Source organism: Gymnogyps californianus, chromosome 7 (assembly GCF_018139145.2).
Source record: "Gymnogyps californianus isolate 813 chromosome 7, ASM1813914v2, whole genome shotgun sequence".
NCBI lineage: Eukaryota > Metazoa > Chordata > Aves > Accipitriformes > Cathartidae > Gymnogyps > Gymnogyps californianus.
In genome coordinates this window covers 19,916,155-19,930,175 of record NC_059477.1, presented here as the reverse complement: position 1 = coordinate 19,930,175, position 14,021 = coordinate 19,916,155, and the positions used below count along the sequence as shown (strand labels likewise).

The following is a 14,021-nucleotide window of genomic DNA, read 5'->3' as shown; positions in this document are numbered from 1 at the left end:
TATTTATGAAATACAGATATTTATGAAATGTAAGTGAGATAACATTGAAACAGAGGGTTCAGATTTTACACCTGGCACTTTAGCTGAAGACTCAGTGTTGATATTGGGACTACGAAATTTGCACATATGCATCTGAGTACACGGTACACATCTGCAGCGGATGATGCCACTTTAAACACCTACAGTAAGGGCACACAGTTAAGCTGTCCATACCTAATCTAAGGTTTTCATTGTCCAGTTGAAAGCCCTATAAGTAAAGGTAGCTTCTGAAGATTTCATTTATGAAATATGCTTCTCTACTTGTTTTGGCAATTATCTAATAGATGGCAAGGTACAAGTTCTGTTTTGCATCATTCTGTGGTTCTTTTAAACTCAAAGCAATTTTAATGTTATATGAAAGACTAACTCAGCCTAGGAATTTAGATTCCCTGTTCTACCCGGAGAGGCACTAAAATTTGTGTATGTTGGTATGCTACAAGATTTAATAATGTGTTGGGGGGGGGGCAACACAGAATAGAGAGAAGTGGGAAACTAATTTTATGTCCTATCAAAGCTTGAGACATGAAAAGATTTCTATCTTAATCAGGAATTTAAAAAAAAAACCAACGGTTTTGTTCTTAGAAGCGCAAATTTCAGCAGAGCCTATATTTGCTTTAGGTATTTTAAATTTCTTTTAAAAGATAATTTTAGAATTTTCTAGTTTCTGAGATTTAAATTTTGTGCCAAATTCACCTTTGATCTCAGGGCGGGGGAAAAAAAAAGGTTTTGATAAACTGATGGTTTTAATTAGAAAAGCTTTTCAATAAAAATGTCATGAAAAACTATAACTGCGATCATTAACTTTGATATCCAAACAGAAATTTTTCAACTTAGGCATCTAAATCCTATTGCTAGAGGCTTACGTTTTCATAGCTTCGCTAGTGTACTGACACGGTGCTGCTGACCCAGCACAGGGCTCTCTCACTGACTCCTGACTGCCTTGATCATCCCCTGGTCCCGGGAGGGACACGGGGCGAGTCGGTGCCACTAGAGCTAAGACTGGGAGGATGCAGATGCAGACAAGCAAGGGGGCCCAAAGTCCTGTAAAGGGGACTAGTTTAAAGCATGGCACAAATCAAACCAAAAGCAACCAAGGACAACAAAGTGAAAACGCCCTTCAGCTTTCCTCCACGTCTCCGATTACAGAAGTCTTTGCTCCAATTTATTTCTCTTTGGAAACAACTTTTTACAGCTGCACATGGCAAGTACTTAGCTAGTGAGTGAAGAAGGGAAGCTGGAAAGAATGATTATTGATGGATTCTGCCAAAAAAATAGGCAGGGCAAAGTCTTTTGCGGCTTAGCACAAGAACTAGTCAATCTTCCCCTACGCAAAGAGGAGGCATGTCCTGCGTTGCCTTCCGGAGAAGGAAAGAAGTGCAGCTGCATTGCCTACTGCAGCAACCCAGGCTGGACCCCAAGGAAACATGCAGCACCCCCCACTTTCTACTTGTGAAGCTGGTCAAGTCCACACACATTAAAAGAGAGCATTTGCCCAAGTCATTGTTAGTTAAAACCAAGCGATTCCATTCAGCTATCTGCATTTTATTTTAAATATTTTTATCTCCAACCGTTTTCCACGACCTTTGACAAAAAAGTGTTTCCATGCAGCAAGTGTAGTCAAAGGCAATGTGTCATGTGGGTGCCTGCCCTGGGGGGCACAGGTTTACCAAGGGGCTCAGGGGACTGTAGTGACATCACACATGAGGTCATACCTAGCTGACTGCATAGGTCAGACCCAGGCAGATGTGCTAGGCAGGTGAATACGCTAAGAGGGACAAATCCACATCTTGCCTGAACTTGGTGGGAGCTGCAAGCCGTTGCTCGAGGAGAGACAAGGTGCCCTGGCCAGCTGCTCTGGGGCCGGCAGCTGCTCCTGGTTCCTGCCAGGTTTTTGGAAGCGGTGCCCAGCCAGCATCGCATCTTCATGTTAGCTGGCAACTCTGAGACAGCCTGCTCCACAGGCTGTGCAGGAGCTCATTGGGAGCCCAAGGAGCAGCTGGTTTGGGAGGTTATTTGCCTCCATGTAAGACAGCAGGTCTACCTGAGCTCCTGCTGGTATTCCAAATGCAGCTTTTTGTATAAAAATGAGTAGTTTGGTGCTGTTTAATTAAAAAAAGTATGTATGGCATACCACTGCCACGAAAAAACAAACCCACAAAACCAAAAGCAGCCACATACCATCATTCAACACTTGCATTTCCTCTTTAGAACATTCATCAGCAAGTCCTCTTACTCCACAGGACTGCTCAAATTTGTCCTTGCTAATGCCAATCTACTGAAAGCTCAGAGGAAAAAACAAATCGGTCACTGCCGGCTGGAGTGCTCAGTGCAGGTGTCCTGAAACAGCAGGTATTGGAGGGTGGCAGCCAATTTCCCCTTTAATTTCTTCGTAATAAGAGTGGTCGTCACAGTTGTTAAACCCTAGCTAAAGTTAGCATCACATCTGCTGAATCCTGTAAATATGGCTGAAACCCTGATCAAACTGGCTGAACGGTTTGGCTAGCTTGCATGGGCAAAACCAAACTGGGTTTATTTTAAGTAAGTTTGAAGACTAAGTTTAGCATATGGCAGACTGAAATACGACTCCTAACATCTCTGCTTTCAAAACCAGAATTGGTAGTTAAACGGAGAGTTAAGAACCACTTCAAATCTGAGGCCACAAGCTTCCAGATAAAAAACTTTTTCTGAACTCAGAAAGCTGTTGTGTCTGGATCAAACCCACAGCTGAAAGGAAGCTTTGCGTTGGTTTTATCGGGTCATAAGACATTATTACTCTCACGAAGTCTATTTTTTCTCTTAAACTGCAGTCCTGATGACTGGCAGTCCTCAAACAAATGATCATGCAAGGATCACTGTTTTCTTCTGTATCTGCCAAGGCCCTTATAAGCGGGCTGGCTCACAGAGGGCTGGGCTACAGGTGGTGCCGCTCCAGGCACCACCGCGCAGAGAAAAAGCCTCACTTCTGCACAGAAGGGGTACGGCAGCACCAGGGCTGCTGTGTGAACAAAGCCTGAACTCTGCAGCCAAACGCTGCTTCAGGTGAGCCCTAATCCATCAAAACTTGCTATTAGGAAACGCTGTTCAATGCAGACCAAACTGGTTTTGCACGGCCAGCGTGAATTTGAAGTTTGCCGTTAGTACCAGGGTTTTGAGATCCGTAATAAAAATGAGCAGTTTTCTGTCTTCCCACAACTGCTCACCTGAGAAAGCAGCACAGCCTGCCTTTTCAAGTCTCCCTCTTACGCTGGGAGCAGACCTGGTTGTTACCTTGCCAGCTGCTAATGATAACAACTCAATACTTTCCCACAGTGCACAGTATAATGCACTCATTTTATCTGTTGACTCCCAAATTAGGAAACTCAGGAACAGCATGTCACCTTCCCTCCCTGAAAAGTGGAGTACGGGATATACTGTACCATACATATGGAAGTGTTTATTGCCTTTAAAATAACTATTCAGCTTTCATCAATAACCAGAAGAATTTAAAGTCACTGTCAACAAGGAGACTGAAATATAGAACGATAGACAGCAGGGCTGGAAGAAGGCATTTACCCTTCCCCTGAGTCACTATTGATTATATCATTCCTGGCAGGTATTTATCTCCTCTCTCCCTAAAAATCTCCAGTGATGGAAATTCTGCAATATCCCTCAGTCATCTACTTTGTTAGCCTTACAGCTAATGAAGCTTTTCCCAGTACCTAATCCAAACCTCCTTTGCTGTGATTTTATTTGCTATTTCTCATCCTGTTTACAACTGACATGCAGAATAATTTATTCCTTTCCTCTTCATGCCTATTTGAAAACTGTTTACATGCCTCTCTGATCTTCTCTTCTTTAGGCTAAGCGATTGTATTTCCTCCAGTCTTTCCTCATGGGCTGTATTTGGTCCGTCTCTCATCATTACTGCTGTTCCTAGGACATTCCATAATCCCGTATCATATTTGAAATGGGTGAGGATGACACAATTCATCATCTTTATCTCAGTATTGCATTGTATGTTCTTTTGCAGCATCCAATTTACTAATTTGAAATAAAATATAAGTGTCAATTTAAAAATACTCATATTTTCCCTGTCTGCATGTCTCCCTCCTTCAAACAGGCCATCCTTTCTAACCCGCAGTGTCCAAACAGGTGTGTTTGGCTACTGATCACACAGTAGTACCACCTTTTTTGGTCCTCTAATGTGGAATAACTCTCCAAATATTAAGCTTTGCACTAATCCACATCCTGGGAGCAGTTCATCATGCTCGGTATAAGTTGTGGAGCCATGAATGAAGCGATATGTTTGTCTGCTCCTAGGGCTAACTCTTCCCTCTCACATCTCCCAAGCCTGGCACCCAGATTTCTCCAGACTGTGGTTTCCAAAGCAAGCGCACTGCTGACACTACATCAAAGCATCAACCCACATGGACCAGCAATAGACCCTATCAAGAAGCAGCCCAGAATGGTTTTGTGCTCATGTCTGCAGAGAACCAAAATTCCAAGCGCCTCTGGGACCCTCCCAGCATCAGTTTCTACCTGGTCTACTAATCACAAAGAAGCCACAGTCAGGGTTTACAACACAGTGCATTTGAGATAGGAATTAATATTTGATCTGCTGGATTGCACCAGCTCTAGGTCAGCACGTTGCAGCCTATCTATAGCACATGCTTTCTGCTTGAGCCTCTGCTGCAATGAAAAAAAAATTAAAAAGTAAACTCACTGTTATTTCTTTCTTTCTGAGTCACTATGTGTCTCAGTGGACCTTTTCATACTATTTCTGTTCATTAGCACCAAACTCTGAACATTGCAGCCTTCACTGTGCAGTTTTCAAGCGTAACGTCATTTGCTCTAAGTCAGGACAATTACAAATTCACAGTGCCTGGTCAAATCATATCTTAGGTCTCCTGACCTACTTGTGAAGTCTTAAATCCCTCCACTGTTAGCCCTGTGCTACTGGAATGAAAAAAACACCTGCTGCATGTGTTAAAAGCTTGTGGATTTGGCAGAAAATTTGATGGAACCTAAGGCACCTAAAGCTGACATTAGGAAAGGTGTGCCACAGCGGAGCATGTCAGTAAACTGGCATTGCCATTAATCCTGCCCTGGAGAAGAACGACTCCTATATTGTCGTACTGCAAATCAAGACATGAGATGGCTCTATGCCTTCTAACTGGTATAGGCCAGGGATGACACATGCCGCAGACATGTCTCCCTGTGCTGCTCCTCACACAGTGACTCCTCCCCACTCCCATCCCTCTCCCAGTGCAAACCTCACGGGCTCTGTACCTCGTCACCAGGAGGAGAGATGCTTGCACAGAACAGGAGGCCTGGCAAATTCAGTCCAGAATACACTCGCTGAAGTTAATTAGATCGCAGTAACATTTCCCAGGTTGCACATTCCTGCAAGGAAGAAAAAAAAAAAGAACTATTAATCGTGAAACTGAAACATTGGGGACCACAAAGCCTGGGTATGTATCTATTATGCATTTCCTTGCGAAAGTAGAAATTCTGCATGAGAAACTGGCAGCATGTAAAAAGTAGCCCACATTCATCTAAAGAGGAATCAGAACAGGAAAACACACTGACCGTGCTTTCCATATCGGTCCCTGAGGCCAAAGGGCCCAATTTGTTCTCAAACAAATGTAAGATAATTCCCCCGACTTCAGCATAGCGTAGTAGAAGCCAATATAAATGGTGGAATGAAAGCAGAAAAGCCTAAAAACGTGTGGATGGATGTGGCGGCAAGACTGAATGGAGTTATCCACTGCCACGGTTGTTTCTCTTAAAAGAGCCATGGTTCACCAACCAGCTTTGTAATAAGGAGGTTTCTATAGTTTAGGCTAGAGAAAAATGCATGCAAAAGCTGAAACAAATCAACTAAACAAAAGTAAACCCAACCTCCTTCAATTTCTAGATGTTTTTAACAGCTAATTACAGAAATGATTTGCAGAACTTGCATTCAAGTGTAGGGGGGGAAGGAAGGGGGAGGGAACGGCCAGCAAGACGTGACAGAGACGTGCTGCAAATAATGTCCCAGCAAAAGATACCTTTGTCCATTTGATGTATTTAATATTAAAACAACAAAATGTCTTTAACAATCCAGTCAATTTAAAATAAAATATAAGAACAGTAACCATTCAGCATTTTATGGATTTACTTCTATTTAGAGATCAAAGTCTTGAGACTCCAATCCCTCACTGGTATGAAACCTTTGCATACACTATGTAGTGAAATGAAACCCACAAGGGGATCCTGCTATAAACTCTCTGAAGCTGGCCTGTGTAGTTCAGGTTTGCATTAGTTGGTGTTGCACATCTTAACTCCTATTTTTTCCCTTGCAGAGAGTAGGACAACCCTGTGCCGTGGATCCAAGTGCACAGTGGACACAAAGTCAACAGAGCAATGCAGCTGAGTAGCTTTTGGGGAGCAAAACTGGCCAGTGATTGAAGTGGCATTCTGAGTGGTTTATTCTGTTTGTTTGCAGAACTAAGGATAGTTTAAAGTTGCTTTCATCTAACTTTGAACCTCTCTGAAACTTACAAACTTTTATACTAATACTGCCCAAGGGAAAGAAATAAAAATAAATAATTAAAAATAAACATACAGAAAAAATAATTTTTCTTCCATAGATGCTATGAATATGTGCAAGCACATACACACAGTCTCCCTTCCTTCTGAAGTTCAGTAAAAGAGGAAGGTTTTTTTCCCTGAGCACAGAATTTGTCCCCATCTGGTTCCATTTTTTACTATTTTCTTTTTTTGGTTTCCTTCTCTCTCATTCCAATCCGTATTTATTTCCTTTTGTTTAGTCTGTACTCTTTATTCCCTTTCCTCTTTTTGCAGATTTCCTTTTTAATTTGTTAGGGAAAGGAACATTCTTTCCCTGGTTTTCATAACACAAGCTGGTGGAACGGGCCCATTCAGAAATTCCCCCTCTCCTACACCATCTCCCACTCTTTCCCTCCTCTTTCAGTCCTGGTTGCCTGTGCTCATTCCTGGTAGCAGAGTAAAAGTGTTATGCTTTATTTATTTAGAAAAGCGTATCAGTTTATTTTTTAATTCAATTTCAAATACCTGGCACAAACCACTGCCTGGAGGCTCAAATATATTATTTATGAGCCATTATATTTAGCTTAAAACAACTCCTAATCTATTTGAGATGAGCTGCTATAAGGCAGGATTAGGCTGAAATGAAAATGTCTGCAGCGGGATTTTACTAAATTGCTTTTAAATCACATTCTTAGTTAAACAGAGTTGAGTTTCACAGTGCTCTGGTGAAGGCTATAAACCCTAATAAAGCAGAAAGGCTGATTTTAGGCAGAACTTTGGCTCTCTTTGCAAAACTTGCCGGTTTTACAGAAGCAGAGGAGCCCAGCTAAGGCCAGAGCTTTCTGCATGTAAAACTCCAAAGCTCAAAACGTGAGAGCAAGCTCTGCAAGGCTGCAGAGAGCGAGAGCCACGGGGCTGTTAACTGCCCAGAAACAGGGCCCTGCTATTCCCAAATTGCTGAGGCCCTCAGCACCCTGCAGCAGAGCCAGACCCAGCATCAGCCTCCCCAGGTAGGAGGAGGTGAGGACTTCCCTGCTCGTGCAGCCTGGTCCTTCCTGAGCCGCTGCGTTCATTTTATGTAGATGTTTTTACGCTGAAATCAGGATGAATGCACCAGGTGGTATGAGGAGGGTAAAAGAGCAGTGCAACTTAGTCTGTTTTTCTACAGAATCAGGGAAATATTTTTTAAAAGATTTGGGAAGAAGTATGGGCAGTTTTAGAAATACTTGCCTGACACTCAAATCTCTGATTTTAATGTCTGGCATGCCCTTGGTACAGCATCTGTCATCCCCAACAGCTGCATTTCGTGCTAGATCACTGCCACTACCACTGTCCAAGCCCCTCCGCCTCGCAAGCTGTGACCTTGCCCAGCGAGCAAGGGAGTCTCTGCATAGAGCAAGCACCTTTGCCTTCAGCCACCACTACCTGAGCAGGCTGCGCAGCCGTCACCTCCTCTTCCCCCCCAACTCTCCCAGCACCACGTGCGCCCTGCGCTGGGATTTAGTTTTTGTTCAGATTCTGTGCAGTGCTACTACTACTATAGTCTACATTTTATCATCCTGAAGTTTATTTTCTTTGTAAATTTCACTCCAACTTTGCATTCAAATTTTTTAATTAATCACAATTGCCTAGTAATATTTAAAAGTAACGAATGGATTTTTGCACAGGAATACAGAGCCTCCCTCTGAGAGCTCCCAAGTTCTCCAGCACTAAACTGGTGCCATTTCATTCCTGATATGGTGCATTCCCAAGCCAAAACCCTCCAGCACGGAAAAGCTGGGATGGAATTCCTCAACAGACATCACCAGGAATGAGAGAAAACCTCAACAAGAGACTACACCAGTAAAATCAAACAGAACAGCTATATACTTGGTACAGCCAAAACAAACAAAGTGAAGTTCTCACTACTCACTACTCTCACTAAAGTCAATAGCTTTAACCTGTGCTTGGAAAAGCACTTTCTGGTCTTTATTAACACTGAACACTTCTATTAAAAATCCAGACCTTTTGCTCATTATATGAAAGCCTTAACAAGATAGAGAAGATTTCATTCACACTTCTAATGTGACTCAGGTCCACACTGCTGTTGTACAGCAAGGCAGGCTCCAAGCTTCTCACAAACCAAGCTAACTCACGGATGAGCTTCCTATTTTTGCCCCGTATGGTCCTGCTCTGAAAGACCACGTCGCTCACTATCTGCTAACACAAGTGCCGTATGGACCACTTCTTATCCACACCCACCAAAAATCTGTGAAAATATAAATGCAGAACCCCTGTAGGACAGTTAAAGAGACATTTTAAGAGAACTAACCTGTGCTATTTGAATCCGTTGGAGGTCACCCGGTTCTGAACTTCCCCAGCAGCTTCAATCTAGTTTCCTGTAAAGTGGCATGTGACACCACACTTCCTCACCGCACCTTGCTAGACTCGCTTCGCTTACTTTTAAAAACCAGATGAAGAAACTAACTGTCCCTTACAGCATGTTTAAGGGCTTTCTGCTCTCATGTTGAACCACTGACATTTCTGCGTAGCCGAAGAGCCCTCCTCTATTGCCTTCTGAGTCACTCCATGATTCAATGGACCTTTTTGTACTATTTCTTTGTATTAATACCAAACGCTGAATGTGATTCTGTTACAGTATGCTCAGTGCCCCCCCCCTTCTTTTAAAGAGGAAACATGCAATAGTGGAGAACGTAATTATGCTGCAGGCGTGGGAAATTTCAGTTCAAGGATATTTGTTTATCACATTTTCAGAGTGGTAATGAATTGATGTATTCAAATAGATGCAGTTATCAGCAATTTTCAGAAACATTTTTCATTTGAACATGGCAAACAGCTTTCACAGGAGTTTGAGTCCTATGAAAAATAGTTTTATGACTTCAGAAGAGTAGAGGTTCTTTTCTCAATTGTAGCAGTGTGCATCCATATATTGTCATCTAATGATGGGACAAACAGGCCTGAACACATGTCACAAAAGGAAGGACAGTACAGTCCTGGATTAGAAGAGTATGTTTACAGGATTAGTCAATAGGTGGTGCTTTAGCAGAATTTTTTTTAAAGACACGTGAATTTTGGAACAGCAATCTAATCCTAAGTGGTACCAACACCAGAAATGCTGACACAGCCTGGAGATAAAGTTTGAAGACTACCACGTCAGAGGAGAGGCAGAATGGTCTTACCAGGGTCAGCAAGGAGATACTTTCCTGCTGGAAGGTGTTCCTTGTGGAGCATGTTAACCACCCTTCAATTAGGCTAAGGGAGGGTGCGGAGATCAATTAAATGTCCCTTTATTTAGTGAGAGCTGAAATAACAACAGCCAATGCCTGGGGCACTGATCAGCCTCGCAAGGACTTAGTGAAGGCGGATGAGGTTACACAGCCAGAGGAGGTCCCCTGGAGACTGATTGCAAACATCTGTGCTGGGGCACTGATTGGATTTAGCTGCACCTAAGTGTGGGTGGGAAGAACCTGAAGACAGGAAGAGAGCCAACAAACAGACAGTGATGCTGCATATTCGGGATGCAAAGCTTTCAGCAGCAACACTTGTTTATGGCTGTCCTCCCACCACACCCCACAGCTGTTTCAGGTATGTTGGCACAGTGGTTCCACAGCCTGTGCCATGGACCGTATTGAGGAACGGATCTAGTGTTCAAAAGTCGATTAGGTTTTTTTTTTTCTTTTTCTCAGTCTCAGGCAGCAGGGGAGCACTGCTTGCACGAAGCTGGCTCTGCTGCTACCCAGGCTGTAACACAAAACCACAGTTTACAGAGAGGCCCAGAGCAAACCAATGGGAGCTGCTTCTTTGCCCATTGGTTGATGCATTCTATGTAATTTCTATGCAAATTAAGAGATTTCCACTAAAAATGTCATCTTTTAAATTAAACTGTGCCAGATGAAGACATCAGTGTTGTGAGCAGGCTCTCGGTGACCACCAGCCAGGGATTACCTCCCCATCTGCTGCCTCAGGGCTTCCTACTACCGCTCACAATTTTACTACTATCAAACAAGCCAAATTAGCTCCAATAATTTTTATCGGTGCGTTAAAGTAATGTGACTGATCCCGCTGGAAAACACGTGGCAGTGGTTTCAAGGATCCCTCCTACCCACAGAGATGCAGGAGTAGTGACCTCTGGCAAAGAGGCAGTGACAAACAACAGGATTTCACAGAGCAGCAGCTAAGTATTGAACAAATCACACCCATCTAATAAGAGATATAAGTATTTTATGTGTGAACAGGCAGAGGATACCCACACAAAAGGAAATACATGCATGACTGAAAAAAAGACTAGTCCACAAAATGGATGCTTTTGCATCACTCTTTTTGGGCGCACACACGCCTACTTGTGCATGCATGTCTGAGCTCCTGCGGTTGTAGCAGGAGTGCATGTGCAAACACATGTCCGCAGATGCACCTGCTCTGCCCCCATTTAAAGTTTTGGGCCAAATGGCCAAGGTATTATTTACACTGGAAGACACTTGAGAGCACTGTGAGACGCATGCAGCTTAAGCATTTTCCCCTCGGTAAGCGTGCAGAGACATGATATGCTGGACCGCGAGCTTCAGAGGCGCTGAGGGGAAGTTGAAGAGTTCAGGAAGTGGCCATGTTTGCTCTCAGCACACTGCCTCTTTGTCCTCCCCCCAGCTGCTCGCCCAGGGGCTTTCAGACAGCCCGAATCCCTCACAACAGACGGGTTATTTCTCTCTGTTTTAAGAAGGGGCTACGTTTACAAAGTCACTTTTAATGTGTCAACCACCGTGTGAGGATCTAGCCGCGTACATTGGACCGTGCCAGAGCTGTGCTTGGAGTCGCTGGTGGGGCAAATGTACTTTTATATCCCCCCAGATACTCGGGGTTGTTCAAGACGGGAGGAATTTGTTCGCCCAGCAGGTAACTCGCAGCAGTCTCCCAGCCGCTTTTAAGCTACGCCCAAGGAAAACGGCCTCCCAGGGTGTTGCTCCAGCCAAGTTCAGAGTGCAGCGGCACCTCGGCGTGCCCTTCAGCGGGGCCACGGAGAAGGCACTGCAGGGACAGCAAAGGCAGCTGCGTGACACCAGGGGGACTCACCGTGTCCACAGAGCTCTCACGCAGCGGGGTTTGCTGAGCCACCACGGACACCTGAGGATCTGTCAGCTCTGACCACGGTCCATTAAGACATGAAGGGAAACATCTGAAGCCTGATAAATTCCATCCTCTCTAAACAAACCGCTTATTTCTCCATCCTTGTCGCAGATGATTAATCTGTTGACTGGCACCTTCCAGAGGACCAAAGCCTCAACAGGCTTTTCGGCAGTAATCTTATGTGATAAGCCAACTGCTTGTACCTAATGTTGTATCTCAGCTCGTATATACACAAGACAAAACCATCTCTTTATCTTGTGAGTGGAAAGCATACCTGAAGCTCTTCCTTACATATACCTCATTCCTAATGGAGACATGTGCTAGTAACCCTGCAGATGGCACATGTTGTTTTTAAGACCGTAAATTGACTTCCCCTCACTTACCACGAGATCAAACAGCGTTTGATTTATGGATAAAGGACCACACCAGCAGCAATAACAAGTTGCACAGTGGCCTGACAGATAAGCTACACAGGGATGTTAATAGACACAGCTGTAAAGCTATTTACACAAATAATTTGCTGTCCTGTGCTATGGGGATAAAAAGGCAATCACAGGCTCTGAGATGATTTTGGTTTAGACTAGAAATGTGCACTACCCTACCTCCACACATTTGATTATACTGGACATGGTGATCCAGGCTAATGGAGCATGCTGAATCCCAGCATTCAAAACCCACACATACCTCTTGCCTTATAAGAATGGGCCCTATTTATTCACTATATGGAAACTCACCCCCTTCACCGATATGGCTAAGACTATACACACACGCACACAGAGAATAGTGGATATGGTGGGGACTGTTTTCTATCTGGTACCTGTCACCAGCAAATACGAGCAATTAACATCTCAGTGATTGGGCAAAACAATCTGTACTGCTCCTGACCTCGAGCGGGCACAACACACGCAAGTGCAAGAGTAAGCCATTGTGTGGAGCTGCTAATATACAACTACAACCCCCCCCCCCCCAAATCTGTTTGCCAAATCACCGGAGCCAAGCACTAATACAGAGGTGTTCAAACTTCAAAGCAGGAGCGCAGTCGGCAAGAATTTGTTGAAAGAATTACAACCAGGCATGGAAACTGGGACTTCTCAGTAGCATATAATCCCTGCTGTTTCCATTTCCTCTTGCTCATTATCGGCACAGACGGGGGCTGAAGATTAGTAAACAGTGGGTGTTTGGGGTGAATTAGAGCATGTGTGATGTAGAGCTAGGTATCCTGGTGGCATCCATGTGACTTCGTGGAGAGATGTAAATATTTAATGTTGCCTACTACATTTCTTCAGAATGATGAAATATTAACACGTTCCTTAGAGGTGGGAGACTCATACCAGATAAAACAGAGGCTCTGTCTTGTCCTTCATCCAGAATGTGAACAAAATCTGATGGTCAAAAATTTTCTGGCAAACTCCCCCTCTGTAGTCACGTGTGTGTGGAAGATGAAGAGTTTTCACACTGCTCCAGTCCTGTCTGAAACCAATGGAAAAAAAAACAACAAACCAAAAAACCCCCAACAAACTCTGGGACAAAACCCTTTACACAGCTACATGTGTATGAGATATTACATTTTCAGCTATCACTCTTGGTTTTAGCCACAGGTTACCCTTTCAGAGGACAGCCACATAAATAAAAGCCTTTACTAAGAAAATGTAACATGCCTAGAAATGCCTACATATTTCTTGACTTGAGTGAAAACTGCTGAACTAGCACATCTTGCTCTCAGAAAGTTACTTGTCCTCCCTGCCCCTATAATACAGACATCAACAGACTCCTGAAGAAAAGTTCTGCACTGCACATGTATTATGTATCATAAGATATATTTCTAAAAGGAGAACTCTATCTTTGTGGAAGTCTCTTCATATCATTATAGATATTTCTAATAACCTTAGTATGTTCTCAGAAACCAAAAAGGAAGTTTTATTAAAAAGAATGGCGCTGGTCACATTGCTTACAACACTTAATTTCACATAAAATCTAATTTCTTAGTTTGTAGCTTTTTTATACAATAAGCTTGAGACACAGTTTCTCTTTGACCTGATCAAAGAATATGGGATTACTGAACAGGTCCACCAACATAAGAAACAATGTATGCTATCTTTCCAAAGAGTACTTTGAACACTTTTTGCCCAGTAAGAACTGCCTAGCTGTTTTTCTAGAGCAATGTTTGTTATACTTTGCCAATGGCATGCCTAGTCTTCAAGTACCTTTTTCAATATATGAGCAGTGCTATGATGGTGATATTAAAAGATATTTATTATTGAGCGATTTTTTTTTAGCTATTAGCATGAGTCTTAAAGTTTCAGGTATGAACAATTTGATGAAGAATTTCTATA

The 14,021-nt window shown here is 43.3% G+C and overlaps 1 protein-coding gene across 1 annotated transcript in view; it reads right to left on the bottom strand.

Moving 5' to 3' along the window:
• The window catches only part of WIPF1 (WAS/WASL interacting protein family member 1), a 53,807-nt gene that overhangs the window by 27,052 nt on the left and 12,734 nt on the right, over nt 1-14,021 (bottom strand). Inside the window, 1 exon segment of the mRNA XM_050900236.1 lies at nt 5,308-5,421. The gene's annotated coding sequence lies outside the window, so the exon portion shown is untranslated.